Consider the following 17711-nt stretch of genomic DNA (forward strand, 5'->3'; position numbering starts at 1 on the left):
GAAGCCGAACACGCTTTAAGCTCTTCTACTGAAGTTTACTTTTACTACTCTTACAGTTTCTTGGAATTTGTAACGCGATTTGCCGAATTTTAATGGCTTTTCAAAAGTGGTTCTACTTTTTTTTTTTTTTTTTTTTTTTTTTTTTTTTTAAGCTCTCGTGCAGTTGTCAACAGTTAGAGTATTTTAAATCGAAACATTTAACCCTCCTTTGTTAGAAGCCCTCTGAGTTTAAATGAGGTTGGATATAAAATGTAAACAGAAATAAACTTAAATGAATTGAATGCAACCTTAGCGTAATAGCATGGATGCGAAGACGTTGAAAAAAGAAGACGCGCGTACTTTGTTGCTATGCTGATTAGAAAGAACTGTTTTTCTAAGTTCAAAGGCATGTATTTTGTTCCTTCATTTCTCCCTTACTACTTAAATAGCGCAAAATAAAATAAATAAATGTAACGCTTAAAGTCACATGATTTTAGTAAAATTCACCCCCCCAAAAAATAACATTTTTAGCTATCATAATTATTATTAGTTCCGCACGGTTAAAAATATAATAAGTATTGCGAACGCGAAATTGCGTATACGTGTTTTCTTAATTGTCTCCATTTAATTTGTCCAGCGCAGTACAGATGTTTAGCAATATATACTGAAACAGATGTTTAGCAGTATCAACAAATGTTTAGCAGTATATACTGAAAGTCTACCACTTTCTGCTGGCCAAACATTCCTCATCACTGAAAAATCACTCAGTTGAAGCAGATGTCCCAGGCAAAGACAAGGCAAACTCAACCATTTTAGAAATATTCCAACATGAAATATCAGTCTTCTGAAACACCATAACATTTGCTTTCAACTCCTCTTCAGTAGTGTCTGGTACTTTTTCAGTACCTGAACCACAACCTACACTTTGTTTTTTGAATTACTTAGTTCAGCAATGCATGTTCATCAAATAGGTAATCAATATTTATAGAATCTTTTATGATTTCATTAACAACTTGTGTGCTCTCTTCTGTGGTATTCCATAGAATTGCTTGTTATTCCTTCCTGAAGGTGACAAATTAATTCAGAATATGTCCGAAATGCTTCTGTTGCTGTGATGGAATTAGCTTCCAATTTTAGAATTACATTGTGAAATAACTGTAAAGTATCATATAAAAAATTTTAGAAAAAGTTCACAAAAATTAAATAAAAGTTTGGCATTTGTCACAAGATAAGAAGTATGATTTTAGGCCATCAAAAATGGGAAGAATTCTTTCCATTGCAAGAACCTTGAGCTACTAAGAAATAATACTTTTTCGTAATCTGTTTAAAAAAAAAAAAAAAAAAAAAATCACAGAACTCCTTTAAGATTCGTTACTTTTATTGTACATATGTGAAAATATTTATAAATTTTTATAACAATAACTTTTATGTTCATAGGTAGAGAAGCACATGCTGTTTATACTTTGGGCTGAATAAACATTCTTAAAATAGGTCTATCTAAATCTCTTTGAACTTTTCTTGAATGCATTTTCATTTCCCTTTCCCTTTATAGACTATCAAAATATCAAAATTACTGTTAGTGTTATCAGTAGTATAACATAACAACGTTTCTTCAAGTTTGGATTTTTTCATACACTACAAAAGCTACTGTACCTGTAAAGTTTCATCTGAATCTTTAGCGGACTGAAATATCTTTTAACAATCAGAACAAGAACATTATCAAATGTAAATGGGGAAATAAAGGTTTATGCTCCTAGCAGATAAACGTTTTGGGTAACATAACGTTTTAACCAGCTTTGATGTACAGTTCCACGTTTTGAAACCGAATTCCTGTCTATCAGTGCGGTATGAAAATGTAGGTTCTTTAGCAGCACTCTCTAACCACTGTTATTGTTATTCTCTGGCTTTTAAAAAAACTCATACGTTTGCTGAAGCAGTAGCATTAATAACACACCTATGTTTAGCTATTTTCATGACATCTTCAATATCTCTCTTTCCTTTATATGAAACAGAAAATTCTCCAGTACACAGTGTGCATTAAACACGTTCATTGTTGCTGTCATTACACAGTTTCTAAAATTTGTATTTCTATCGCTGGTTGACAATAAACACACATTTTTTTTTTTTTTCCCCCATAGCTATACGATTTGACAAAAAACGAATAGGGATAAAATGATCAAAAACGTGTAGAAGTGTTACTTCACGAAAACAACATAAACACGTTGTCATTATTGTGTTGACAAATGACTTGACGTCAGCGTTTGCTCCACATGGACCTGATAAGGCCCATGTTGCTTGAAGTCGACCGAGAGATCCGAGAGATACGTGAGCCGAAATAAAATTCTCAGACCGCAGACATTTTTGCAACCCCGGAAGCTAACCTGATAGCAGGAGAAAACCAGGACTGTCCGGGCTATAAACCTACCAAAAAAAAAAAAAAAAAAAAAAAAAAAAAAATAGCTATACGAAGAAAAGTGCGACACATTAATGGCATTATCGAAGCAATTCAACACAAGACACTGCATAGAAATGCTTAAACTTGCATGAGAACAAATGAATTCATCAAAAATGAATGTTTGCGTTAATCAGATCATCAACTTTAGTTATCATCAAATACAAAGGATTTCCATCGACTAAAAATGAAGCCAAAGAAATCGTAGAAGCTGCAAAAGTAATAGGCGGCGAAGAATTTTCAAATATGGAAGAAGGAGAAATTAAGGAAATGAATCGAGAATGACGACAGTGAAATAAAAAAATGATAAGAACTGAATGATCTTATAACACCAGCCGGAGGTGAAAGCACCCACGGTGAAGAAGATAACAGCATTTTACTTATAAAAGTTAGTTAAAAAAAAGGCGCAGGAACCTTCTGATTTTGTAATGGAGATTGGGCAAAATGAACAACGAAAAGGATAATTTATGAGAGATACTGAAAAACTTAGCATTCCCAACCGCGAAACGTTTAATGAGCTGTGTCAGTAAAATTCACCAGAATTGTAAAAAGAATTGTATTATATACAGTTAGTCAATAAAGTCTGCGTACATCAAGAAAAGTAATATCAAATCAAAATTTTAAGATGCGAAAAGAGTAGTTTCTTAAAAATTTATTTTTTATTTATTTAATTTCAATAAGGGAATTTGAAATTATTTAACTGTAATATTTTTATATCTAATAATTTATGCACACTAATTTTTAAAAGATAAGTGGCCAGAAATCAAAGCCAATAAAGTTTTGCGTACAACGTGAAGGAGGCGGGGGATTTCTTATCTAACCTTTAAACTTCAAACTTGAGAATGCAAAGAAGGTCACACTTTCAAGGTCATTGACTTCCGAAACAAATTTCATGTTGATTAGAAGTTGCTATTTCTTTTTCTTTGACGAAAATGACAACCAATAAAGAAATTCCTTTAGTTACGAGACAACTAATTATCAAATTGAGAGATGAAGGTAAAACTCTTCGTTATATTGGTAAAACCATTGGAAAACCATTTTCTAGTGTGCAAAGAGTTATTCAAAACTATCTTGACACTGGTATTCTTGCTGTAAAACCAAGATGTGGGAGACCGAAGAAGCTAACGCAGAGAGAAGAAAGAAAAATTCTTTTACGAATTAAACAAAATCCTAAACTTTCTGCTGCAAGCATTGCAAAAGACATTTTTTTAACTAGCAACAAGGAAATTTTTCCTGAAACTGTACGAAAAGTGCTGCGAAAGGCCGATTATCATGGATGCAAACCTAGGTCTAAGCCATACATTTCCGAGACAAATAGAAAGAAAATAATTGCTTTTGCCAAAACATATTTAAACTCTTCGCAGGACTTCTGGAGCAATGTAATTTGGTCAGATGAAAGTAAATTTACAATATTTAAAGTTAATGGCCACCCTACTGTATGGAGAAAACCAGGAACAGAACTGAATCTGAGAAATTTAAATCCAACTGTCAAACATGGAGCTGGCGGTGTGATGGTATGGGGGTGTATGTCGTCGTAAGGAGTGCGAAATTTTCACATTATTGATAAAGTCATGGATAAGTACGTTTATCTGTATATTCTGAAAAAAAATCTACGAGACTGTGCCCGAAATTTAAACCTTTCTAATACCTTTTACCTTTATTTTACAACAAGACAACGACCCGAAACATACAGCTAAAATTGTAAAGGAATATCTCCTCTATCACACTCCAAGACAATTGCATACTCCTCCACAGTCACCAGACCTCAGTCCACTCGAACAATTTGTGGGCCAAATTGGAGAAACGAATTCGAAAACACAATATTACGTCGCGAAATGAGCTAATTAGTAAATTGCAGGAAGAATGGGCGAAATTTAGGTCGGATGACACTGAAAAACTAGTTCAGTCAATGCCCAGACGTCTGCAAGCTGTTTTGAAGAATAAAGGATATCCAACAAAGTATTCAAGTAATGTAAAAAACTTATATTTCGCTTTTTTTGAAAGTGTACGCAGACTTATTGGAGAGAATTTCTGAGTTTTTTTGACAAAATATATTTTTGAAAAAATGTAAAAAGTATTACACTGATATTATTTACTTTTTATTTAAGCTTACAATTTTAGCTAATAGAAGAAAAAAATACAAAGATTAAAATACATTTTTCTATGCATTAAGTGTTTTTTTAATTTAAAATTTAGTCTGTACGCAGACTTTTGTGACTAACTGTACCTACTTATAAAGCAGTAACAGAAATTATTTTAGTTAACATTTGGTTTATTTTTCCCCTTTCAATTACAGTGGTATTTTAGGTTTTAATTACAGTGGTATTTTACACTGTGTATGAATTGTAGAAATTATACGTACTTTCTTAATCTGAATTAACTTAACACATTTTTTTCCATAGAAAGTTAGGTTATTTAGATTTGTAGGAATTATATGTACTTTCTTAATCTGAACTAACTAAACTCATTTTTGCCCATAGAAAGTTATTTAGGTGTGTAAGAATTATACATACTTTCTTAATCTGAACTAGCTTAACCCTTTTTTTTTTCATAAAAGCTAACTTTGCAGAACGCGATTTTGCCGTAGGGCGTAATGTGTTAATGATACAACCCCCTGTTTGCCAAGGATTTACTGTAATGACTTGGGGCATTCATATACGAACTGTGCTAGGATATTAGAATAGGCGTTGCTTAATATAATCACATCTGTCGACGACTATTTTCATAACAATACAAGTGCCTTTTACAACATCATTGGAACTTAAATAGTTTAATATAAATGTTTTTTTTTTTTTTTTTTTTTTTTTTTTTTTAAATGTAAAAGAACCTGTACATATAAATAGGTTCTTTCAGAACACTTTAATAAGGGTCAGGCAAAATTTGTGTATGAATTGTTCATAATGTTCTTAATTCAAAAGTTCATTTATGAACTGTATATAACCTTTCTGGGAACCATTTGACCACTACTGTGCTCCTAATCTTAATATTTCGACATCCTTCACTGGAAGAGACCATGCCAATGTAAAATGTAAAATTAAATAAAAAAGCAAAATTAGTTTGGCGTAGTATTTTCAGGGAAAAGGTTAATTCGTTCTTTTTTGCTCCTGAAGAAGAGAGCCTTGTGCTTGACCGCTCTCAAAATCAATTACTCAAAATTCACGCCAAACTAATGCTGCTTAATTTTAAATGGTTGATTAACATCGAAACCAAGCTCTTCGGTAACTTAATCTCTTACATGGCGACATTTCTCCGCCAAATGGAAATTTTTATAATCTATTTGGACCTTATTTGGCCACTTTACTTCAGTTAAAAGAATTTATTCTGTAACTTTTTGATAATTTTAAGAGAACTGTTAATCGGAGTAGGCGAAGTATTTTCTATGTTTTCATATACAAGCGGAAAAATGATAACATTAACCTCGATCACATTAAATAGAGTCTACTTTTATAAAATTTCAAGGAATAATAGAAGTGACAGAATAATATGTACAAAAACTATACGGATATAAGAATGACTACATTCAAATTGACTTGAAGTTCTTTTTGATTTAAAAATCCTCCCTTGTTAACAGTCTCATCATTTTTGATTAATCTCATATGACTAAAATGTTATGTTAGCAGAATTTTTTCATATTTCTTTTTATTTTCTAGTGCATTCAAATAAAACCGTGCAACTTAAAACAATTTTTGATATATTTATCTGATGATGAAGGATGCAAATTTTAATGAAGTTCCAAATATGCTGCAAGACCAATTAGAAAATAATATAATGAGCAGCTAATTACAAGATAATCAACTAAAATAAAAGCTCTTAAATCGCAACGCAAATCTTATGCTACCAAAACAAAACAAAACAACAACAAAAAAATAAATAAATAAATAAATAAAAATAAATAAAAATAAAAATAAAAATAAAAATAAAAATCAGAATTAACAGCTTAGAGAACGCATAGATGGCGCAACATGTTTGGCATTTAAAAACACGATATTGAACGGAATAGTCCTTCGAATTTGAGGAATGTTTTATTGGAATATCTGAAATTCCACACAATTTGCTTATTTCGAGCTTTAAATACTTCATCTCTTAATTTACTTGCAATTATGCATAAAAGTTAAAGGTAATTTGAGGACTAGGACTTATCACATAATTAGTTTCAGCATAAATTTAAAAATCTGATGTGGACACCCACATGACTTCTTTACATGGCCTGTTAACTTTGCTGCACTTCCTTTAAACTGATTCTTCTCAAATTATTCTGAATTAATCAACCAATCTCTCAAGGCAACTTGAAAATGAGATAATTAACAAATTTTGAAATTAAATATCCCGATTAATTTTTGTCGTAAGGGAGTCAAACTTCTTAGAATTTTATTTTTTCATAACGAGTATAAAAATTCCCGAAACATAAATATAGGAACAGGGAGACCGCATTAAAAATTAGATTTCGTTTTTTATTTGAAATTAAATTAAAAAAAAATTTGACATTGCCGAAACATGAATATTTTCTTCATTTAAAACACTTCTGTAATCAGAATTATATAACTACTAATAAGGATTTCTATATATACAAAGGCTGTTCGCACATTTTTTAATGATTTTCATTGTAATTACGGAAATATTTTACATAACCGTTTTATGTTTTAAATGTTCTGTTGATAACCCTTATCCTGGCTATATTTATACAGTGTAATTTCCAACACAATAAAGCCTTTTGCAGTATCGGAAGAGGTATTTTTTTCCCATTTAACTCTCGAACATTTTTCCAAGGTTGGATATCGACGTTTCTACAACTCGCTTTTTTAAAGTCCAAAAATACATTGGTGATAGATCAGGAAATTTATTAGGAATATGAATGAAGGTTATGGCCTTGATACCCTTTTCTTGTTCTGTTTTTTTTTTTCCAGCAAATCAACATTAGATTTTGACATGTGGCTGCTTGCCTGTCTTGATGCAATTCTGCTGAGTGATCACACTGCGTGTAAAGAGAAGGTATTTCATACTTGAAAACTGGGTATAAAATATGTTTTGGTTAATATGTGGATTTGATCTTAACATTTTTCTCTACGATCTTTTTTATTTCCCGTTAACAATCATAAATCCCTTAGAGAAACTTTCTTTAGATTCATTGAGCCATGTTTGAGAATGTTTTCCCAACTTTGATAACAATAAATGTATCTCTTTTTACTGCAGTCATTTAAGCACAGCCAAGATTCATCTATTTTGGCAACATTTATCTATTTTTGTCTGGGTAAATGTTTCTCATCAAGAATTCTGCAGCGCGTTCTGCGTTCGGCGATATGTAGTGGAGAAAGACGACGCACATCATGTTTTTCTTCCTTAAGATTTACATTTATATTAATTACTTCGTTTACAATTGGCAATGAGCACATTGATGATATTGCAACTGTTCTTTGATTTGGTGGATTTTCTTTTAACAAGGAAGATCTTACTTCGAAAAATAACAACATTCGAAACATTCTGTTTTTTCCTTGGATACGCATTTGGAACAATTTTTCCATCTGAAGCTAAATTTTGACGTTTTTTTTTTCTTTCTTGTTGACAACATTATCTATCGTACCTTTAGATATCCAAAAACTATGGCTTTCACAATATTTTTTAATTACTAGTTACGAATAATTTTCTCCGGAAAGAAGACAAACATAGCTTTCTATCCATTGTTTCTTTAAAAGCGACGTTTTACATGAAAAATAAAACTGCCAAGTAGCAGACGATAATTTATAATTTCAAAAATATAAAAAAAATTCCAAGCAGAAGATTTTTTTTTTTTTTTTTTTTTTTGCAGCAAAACAAAATTATCTAAAATATGCATGAGCAGCCTCTGTATATATATATACAGTGTCTCACAAAAGTGATGGGACACTTGTGCTTTACAAAAGGAAACTGTAATAAAATAAATTAAAAAAAACATGTAAACATTTTTTGTGGGTGTGTTTCATACTTAAATTTAGTAACAATTATTACATAACATACATTTTCTCAAAATATTAAAATATTAGTTTAATAAAAATACAAATGTTTAGAACGGAGCAAAAAATGGCTCACATAAGTGATGGGACACCATTAGATACTACTACGTACTACAATAAAAATATTTTTTGGGGTTTTTATTTTTACTCAAAAGGAATTGGCAATAATTCATAAAATCGTCTGCAGTATTTCTCTCCAGTTTGTTTTGGAATTTTTGTGTTTTTTAGCTCTTTGCAGCCATAAATGCTAAACGAAAAGAAACTTTGTCTGAAGTTCGAAAATAAGTTATTAATTTGCATATTGAACGTGGAAAATCTATAAGAAAAACTGCTGAAACAGTTAACTTGAGTCATTCAACAGTTTTCAATATCATTAAACGATATAAAAAGAATCATATGATTCAGGATAAAAGAAGACCTGGCCGACCATCAAAGCTATCCAATGGAATAAAGCGAATTATCGTTCGAAATATTAAAAAAAAAATCCAAGAATGAGTGCTCCTAAAGTTGCTGCTGATTTACAAGCATTATATGGAGTAATTTTTAATCCTGAGACTATTAGAAGAGTAATTCGATCTGCTGGATGTCACGGTAGAGCAGCCGGAAAAAAATTCTTCGTAAGTGAAAAGAATAGAAAACTCAGACTGGCTTTCGCAAAATCCAACATAAATAAGAATTCTGATTACTGTAATGAAGTTATATTTGCTGATGAGAGTAAATTTAATATATTTGGTTCTGACGATAGAATCTTGTACACCGAGGAAGAATTTTGTAAATAGAACTTGGTGCCAACAGTATAGCATGGTGGAGGAGGAGTTATGGAATGGGGGTGTATGTCGTCCGCTGGAGTTGGTAATCTTGTTTTTATTGACAGTATAATGGATCGGTACAAGTATATTGACATTTTAAATCAAAATTTGAAATCTTCAGCACGAAAATTGAACCATCATAATGATTTTAAATTGTATCAGAACAATGACCCCAAGCACATTGCTTTGAACGTTAGACTCTGGCTGCTGTATAACTATCCTGAAATAATAAAAACATCACCACAATCTCCAGACTTAAATCCCATAGACAATATTTGGCAAGAATTGGAATCAAGAATTCGCAAACACATCATTTCTTCAAAACAACAATTAAAATCGGTGCTTCAAGAAGAATGGGATAAAATTACTCCAGAAATAAAAAAAAAAAAAAAAAAAAAAAAATTAGTCGAATCCATTCCAAGAAGTATCATTTTTGGATAAATATTTGATGGAAAAGTAAGTGTCCCATCACTTATGTGAGCCATTTTTTGCTCCGTTCTAAACAATTATATTTTTATTAAATTAATATTTTAATATTTTGAGAAAATGTATGTTATGTAATAATTGTTACTAAATTTAAGTATGAAACACACCCATAAAAAATTTTTACATGTTTTCTTAATTTATTTTACTACAGTTTCCTTTTGTAAAGCACAAGGTGTCCTATCACTTTTGTGAGACACTGTATGATATAATAAAAGCAAGGAAAAGCCGGAACACTGTTCATGCGAAATAGCCAGATAAAAAAATCCACACTGAAGAGGAAGCATTCTGATTGCGTCGTAAGCTAATAGGTTGACTTAATAATATCTAAAGAACTTGGCAGTCGAGGCGGTTTTAACTCCATTTTTATTTGCAACTGACATTTGTGGCTACAGTTCGCTTGGCACTTACTGCAATAGCAAGCAAGACAGCGAAGTTACATCCTAGCAGAGTACAGAGCGAAGCTGAAGTGCGTTCCTATGTAAACTAATGAGCACTAAAACTGCTCATTATTAAACAATTAATTTGAATTTCGAACTGAGCGTAAGTAATATGTATGTAAGATTCTTATCCAGCAGGAATTTTTCAACGATACAAAATACTAGGAGGGGTTCTGATTTCAATTTGAAAATTTCAGTGGAAATCTAACATGCATTTTTACGTGCAAACATTTTTACTTCTTTTGGCTCTCACCAGAATGCAGATAAGTAACGTGTATAGGAACGGAGTTTTTGAAGTTAAGATACAGCTTTTGACAGCGATTATAGATGGTCTTCCAATTCTTTTCTGGCTTCTAGATTGACTTGAACTGAGATCTGAGATCAACCATTGCTAAGAAGTTTGCTCACGTGAATCGAAGATCAGAATCAAAACTTACAAACAGACTTGCCTTATGATTTTAATATTTCAAATACAGTACCCGCTGCTTATTAAAACTACTTCCAAAAATACTTGAATTTATTAAGCGGCTGAGTTTAATAGACAGCGATCTGTGTATTTCAAAACACGATATCAATTTTACGCTTTTCACGTAAAACAATAACTAAGAAATAATTCATTAGTTAATCCAAAAATAATGATTAAAAATTAATACCAAAATTAAACTATTCCCACTCTTTTTAAATTTTTCATGTAACATATTTTTATAATTCCCTTTTTGATGAAATTGAAATTTTCTCTCTTACGAAAAGCTACTCTAGCAACAGATTTTCATTGTATTCTCAGTTTCGTAAAACTGCTGACAGCTTTTTTGATCAGTACATTTCAATTCAACAATTTTTCTTAGAATTTGCAATACTTCTAGATTCGATCGATAATTATATGTCATCACGTTTTTCTGTATCATTTCCGTCGTCCGCTTTTGCAGTTTTTTTAACACATTCATAGTCCGTTCTTATACACGTTATCTCAATATTGATATTTAAAAAATGAATCTTTATAACTTCTCTTTCTGATGTCTGAAACATTAGCTATAGTTCGCAAATTTTTTGAAGCTTCTTCTACATAAAGCCACATTTTCTAAAATAGTTTTAACTGATTTTAAGTGATTAGCCTCCTGAAATTATTATAACACGCATAGCCTCTAGCAACGATATCGACTTATTTATCTCCTTCGAAGTGCTTGCATTTGGCCGAATTTCAATTCTGTTCATCATTTACCGGGCATCTCTCTGTAATGATGTTTGAAAGGTTTTATAATATCCTAAAATTAAAGGCTGAATGTTAAAAGTTGCATTTGCAGGAATCGAAACTAATTTTCAGAAAGAGATTAGAGCAGCGCAGTTATCTAATTTGTAAAACTGTTTTTCCTTTTTCAGTTCTTTGTCCCATTTAAAAAGAAAACCAATAAAAATACTATTTGTTACCCACGTTTTTGCCATAGAAGGTTAGAAGTAAATTGTTTACGCCTTTCAAGCATCAAGGTTTTCTGTTTTTGTCAATAACAAGTGTTGTCTTCGTAATTATTGTATCCATATTGCATGTTAATAACACAGTGACTCATTCTTTCAATTTCTTAAATTAAGCGTTGTTTCATATTTAAATAATAATATGTGTTCTGCTAATGAACTCTATCGTATTCCAGTAGCCTCCTTATAAATTTCGTGTTAGTTCTTATAGTTTCGTGTTTAAGTAAACTGCACAAGCCAGGAAGTTCCCAGTTAAATTAGAAGTTCTCTGTTTAAAGGTAGTTTCTCTCTGGCTGCAATTACCAAGAGCATTAAAATCTTTTTACAATTTATCTTTTCCCTTTCGGTACCTTTTCGTTTGGCATTCTGACTTCAAATTTTAAAAATTACGTGTCTAGTTATCATAGGCTTGGAATTATCCGGTTCCAAGGCATTAGTAGTCCTATAACCGGTTGTAATACTCACGTCTGCCTGTCTCTAAGACGACCCTATTACAAGTGTTACCGAGCCGAGACAGATTACCCATTATCGAATACTGCTTAATGTGCGCAATTTTTAGATACACCATAAAGATCTGCTCAAGCCACCCATACTGGGAAGCCACACAGGTTGATAGCGGGCAATTAGCAGCTCCCCGTCATGGAGGTAGGAAGTAAGGAGGTCATGCTCCCCGTAAGGGGGACGAAGTCGCCCTTCCACAGCGCCAACGTGGGCGCTTACAGGCGAGTTTCTAGTCAATAGAAATATTACCCTTTGTCTATTTTTTTATAACATTATGCGAACATAATGTGCCTATAATTGTTGTGTTTGTTGTTCAGTTGTTGTGTTTTTGAATATGAAAGCCTTAAAAGATTCCTCTCTTATGTTATCAATGATTCTTTACAATGCTCTTTTGTTTCAAATGCTTTACGCCGGCAATTTCGTCAGACATGTATTGTTCTAACGAATGCCATATATGGTTTTTCAATACGCTGGTCAATTTACACAGGAAAAAGTGGATCTTACCATTCGAATATTTTTTACTGTAACCGTGACTGTATTGTTTTAAAGCATCACAATCTCGAGCGCATACCTTCAAATAGCAATATCTGAAATTCATTTTGATATGGTTGAATGGATAGACCGCTAGGAGTTCATGTATCGAGGAAGCTTTTATATGACCACGTTGTATATTTCTTCGTTTGCATTCTTCTATTGCTTCTCAAAATTCGTATAGGAATTATACTGAGATATGATAAACCTAATGTTTTAGGATGAGTTGAAGAGCAGTGATACAAAATTGTACAATAAACATGTTTACTGTAAGACTGCTAAAAACAAAGTAAAAATCACAATCAATGACTTCGTATATGGCATTAATGTAATTAATATGCATTTTATATCAATTGTAAAGCTAATTTCCTTCATACGAATCACCGTTAATGAATGTTTGGTGTCATTATACTAATGCTCGCAGAATACTTCGGATTCGTATTAATTTTGATTTTCATTAACGTTTTCTCTGTAATGACAATTCCCATTCCTGCGATGCAGTGACATAGCCAGAACTTTTGGTTTTTTCTCCATTTTGCGTAACAAAAGATTTATAAAATGTCGCAATTACATATAGGGAACAAAAGTTCAGCGTTTACTTTTAAAATAAAACATTAATTCCCACTTTTTAAAATGCTCTTCTGCTTGTTTTTCGATTAGAAAAATCGCCAATGATATTCTAGGAGAATTCGCCTCAACCAAGGATTGGGGGGGGGATTTCATAGTTTCAGGGGGGATTTGCGATCAATATTTTATTTAGCTTGTAGAGACATTAGGTATTTTTGGATGCAGGCAAGATTAAAAATCAGCAACGCCTTCGCCGGGAATCGAACCGTGGACCTCTCAATTACGCGCTGAGGGTGCAGACCACTACACCCGAAGGATTGCTGAGAAGGCGGGAGAAATACCTTATAAGCTGTTCATCATTTAGTTTTATTTTGTGAATATAAAATATACCTTTATTCGAATTTTGGTATTTATCAGTATTTTCTATACTTTTTGTTCTTTTGTTAAAAAAATACGTTCAAAATAATCTAAATCTAAATATGCTTGTGTATTTTTAAAATTTTGGGAAGGAGAGGGAATGAATTTCTGGCGGTGATGAAAGGAACAGAAAAGATTGAGAACTCCTGTTCTAGAGTTTTGATCAATTAATCTTGTTTCTCTTCCAGAGATATTACAGTAAGATTTTGAGAAAGATACCCATTCATTTTTAGATCTTAACTTCTCTATATAAGATCTGCGTTAAGCAAACATCCCCTCACAAGAAGTAACATATACAACAACTATGAAAAATTTCGTTACAAAAATTATATTTAAAAATAAACTTCAAATGTTCAAAAGGAACGGTTTTCGCTTCTCTGTTTATTCTTCCAAAGCAGAAACAGAAATAAAATTCTGGAATATGTTTTATTGTTTGAGTTTCTCTCTCAATAAGGACCTCTCCCTAATGCATGTTATTGTGGTCATAATTTAATTGATATTCATATTTTTCATTTAGAAACCTCAATATAATAAGGAATATCAATAGAATAACAAGAAACAGTTGAAATCTGGTTGAGATGCTTTTGGCCAATGTAAAATCAGTTCTCTCCTCAGTTCAATTTCGTATAAAACCTCAGTATCTCGCAATTCTTCATTTTACTAGTGATCAATTGATGGTAGTGATCGATTAGTTCGAGGATACCACTTAACTAGTAACTCGATCTGGAGTCATATTCGAAAGAATGGGCTGGCTGAACCAGCATTTCCATGGTTCACATTATGTGTGATGTGAATATGATCAAATTTTTAATTTTTAAGCAGTTCATGGAGGAGCTGTTTCGCAGAAAGGCGTTCTTGTTCTTAAGCAGACAGCCATGAAAAAAATACCAATCATTCTTTCAGCTTCGATAACCGCATAACCAACGGATACAATGCGTTTTACCTGAAAAATGTCGTTTCCAAAAATATGCTTTCGAGGCGAATTACTTTCCTCTGTCTACCTTATTGCCGACATGAGGTACCTTTTCTTAAATACGGCAAAAATGTTACGAATAGATTCGAGTTTCCATAATTCTCGAATAAAGTTTTGTATTTTTGTTAAACTTCCAAGAATTATGTATAAATGCATTTTTTACATATGTTTTTTGGAAATTTTAAAATGTGCTTTCATTTTTATATGCATGTGGATTTATGTAATACAAATGAGAAAAATGATTCCTCCAAGAAAAATTAGGAAATTATTTAACAGGTATGCATTTTGAACAATAATATGTGTGGCAGTAGTTACAGTAGGAAATAATTTCTCTTTCTCCTTTTTTGTTTTATTTTATCTATATGTCAGTCAAGCCAACCACTCCCACTACTCTCTCTATTACGAACGATCGAAATTCTTCAAACTTGTAGTGAAAAGTGGGCGAGGCTAAAAGAACAAAAAAGGGAGCAAGAAACATAAAAAGAACAAATACTGAATGTACAAGAAGAGAGATATCAGAAGTTATTATTTCTGTTTGAGAGACATTTTGACTGCCAGACACTAACAATTTTTAACGGAGTGGATTGCTGAATCGATTCCGAAAGCATATGTTACTGATAGAAGATTTTTTATGTTTATGAGTATCTCCTTAATGGGTTCTTGGCCAGTAAATTTATATTTTCTATCACTAGCCTGATTTCTAACGTCTCACCGGAGTTTGTATTTTTACATTTTCGTATGACAGCGTTTTGAAAGTCATAAAAACATACAGTATTATGACTAGATATGAAATTCACACAGGATTTTATGATATGTTCAACGTATCATAAAATCCTGTGTAGAAAGTACTTCAAGCACTAAATCTTAAAATACAGAGTGAAACAAATGACGCAAAGACGAGTATTCTCATAGATCAGAATACTTAATTAATCTCATAGATCAGAATTCTTAAATTAAAACTGAATAAAAAGTAGATTTTAAAATGAATTTTATGGTGATATTACATAAATATGTGTTAGACAGAAATTCTTCCACTAAAATTATGGTATTAGATACTTACTGGAAAATGGAAGTTCAGCTTAAACTTTTTCGAATTTAATTGTAAATCATAGGAGCATTATTTTGTTGTAGTGTGTTAGGACAAAAGTTGTTAGTCGTAAACCGTCAGATATAGTTATTGCAATGCTTGATAACAGGAATGAAAAATGTTTTATTAAAAGAAATGGATCTATAACGTAGAGATTAAAATGTGTAGGATCAGAAACATTAAAGATTTGGAGCAAAGGATTCTTGGTTGTAAATATATCGCAGAGTGGAGATGAGATTACAAAATATTTTTTAACGAAATCAAGTCGTAATATAGGCGTTGGAAGCAGATGAAATTTCGTGGGCTACAATTAATCTGCCACATGAGAATATGAGAAGCTGAAATGGATGCCAACGGATTCTCTTTAACTTGTGAATACAGTCAAGTGTTTAGTGATAATATGACATTTCTTTGTTAGTAGGCTCAGCTATGTACTGGAATTTGGCAAAAGGTTGTGAAAAATTAAATTAGTCATTGGTAGTTGTAAACACTGAACTTGGATAGTCCTTCAGAGAAAACGTGCTGATTTAAGTAAAACTACTTCTGTTAGGTGGTCAGAACATTATATCAGCTGAACTTAGGTGTTTCTGGGAACTGGAAAGTTTAGGTAATTACAAACGAAGAAACATACTGCTTGGATTTAAAGGTCTCGTGGATAGAAGATATCGTGCGACGTTGCCATGGAAATTAGGCACGCAGGGAAAATTAGAAAATAATAGAGAAGTGGCTCGGAAACGTTTTAAAGATTTGATTAGAATATTTAGATATGATAAATTTTTTTAAGATTATCAAAGGCTAATTGATTAGGAACCTTCAGGAAAGTATTACCGAGAGCTCCTCATCCGATAGTGAAGTGGCATGTTCTGAACAGTCATTCTACTTGCCCCACCACGCGGCCATTCGTGAGGACAAAGTCGATTTAGAATTGTATTTGACGGATCTTATCATAGAAAAGGACAACTTTCGATTAATGTCTGATTTATTTAAAAGACAGAATTTATACCGATTCCAATCACTTTGAGCATCATAATATAATGGTAATTAGGAACGGGGCCACCAAATTCGAAATTATTGACAACCTGAATACAACAAGAGAATACAAAAAACTGTTTATTTTACACAGCTAAAACGATTTGCTAGAGAATATGTCAAGTCCTGTACCAGTTGCGCATTAGTTAATGGCACTGCTTATAATACCAGCCAGGTACCTTAATAGCATGAAAGCCACATTTCGTTTGCTCGCGATCGTTGGTCGTTTTTCTAAGTAAGTAGAAAGAATTCCTCTCAAGGTATCCCAGAAAATTGCTACAGATCCATCTTTATATAAATTTAAATGTTTTGAGACAACGGTTAGCAGTTTGTAAGTAAAATCTTTGAGGAAATGTGCACAGGTCTTGAATTAAGCATTTTAAGATGCCTCGTTATTGACCAAGTCAAATGTCGCAGAGCGAGTAACTAGTTACATAGTTAAAACTTATGCAGTTATATAAGAAATGACCACTAGTGATAGAACAGCTGCGTCAATGAGCAGTAAGATCTGCTAAATGTGATGCCACTGGTATAACGTCCGCTGAATTATTTTTTGGGAGTCACTGGTAAAACGTCCGCTGAATTATTTTTTAAGTTGATAGTTGATTTCGCTGTCCCGATAAACACTTTTTGTTTAAAAAAGGTAGGTAGCATTTCAGAGGGCTAATATTCAAAAATTTGTGAATGAAGTAATTTTCAATGTAGGCACAGCTTATGAAAAGCGAAAAATTTACTGTGGTAAGAAGAGGCGTGAGGTCTGTTTTATGGTGGGGGATAAATTTTGAAAATAAAATAGTCAGTTTCTTGTGTACCAGGAGGAAGAGGGAACATTTTGTAATCAATTTGAAGTTCTCTCTTTGATTGAGCAAATTAGAACAACGGCGGTTTTGTATTTAAAAAGAAAGACTGGTGAATCTGCAAAAGCGAATATAGATTAAGTGAAAGATATTAGGAGTTGAATGACTTGTTGCTCATAAGGGCTGTACCAG

The sequence above is a fragment of the Stegodyphus dumicola genome, chromosome 5 (assembly GCF_044657685.1).
Source record: "Stegodyphus dumicola isolate Sdum_Otavi_A_Nest chromosome 5, ASM4465768v1".
NCBI lineage: Eukaryota > Metazoa > Arthropoda > Arachnida > Araneae > Eresidae > Stegodyphus > Stegodyphus dumicola.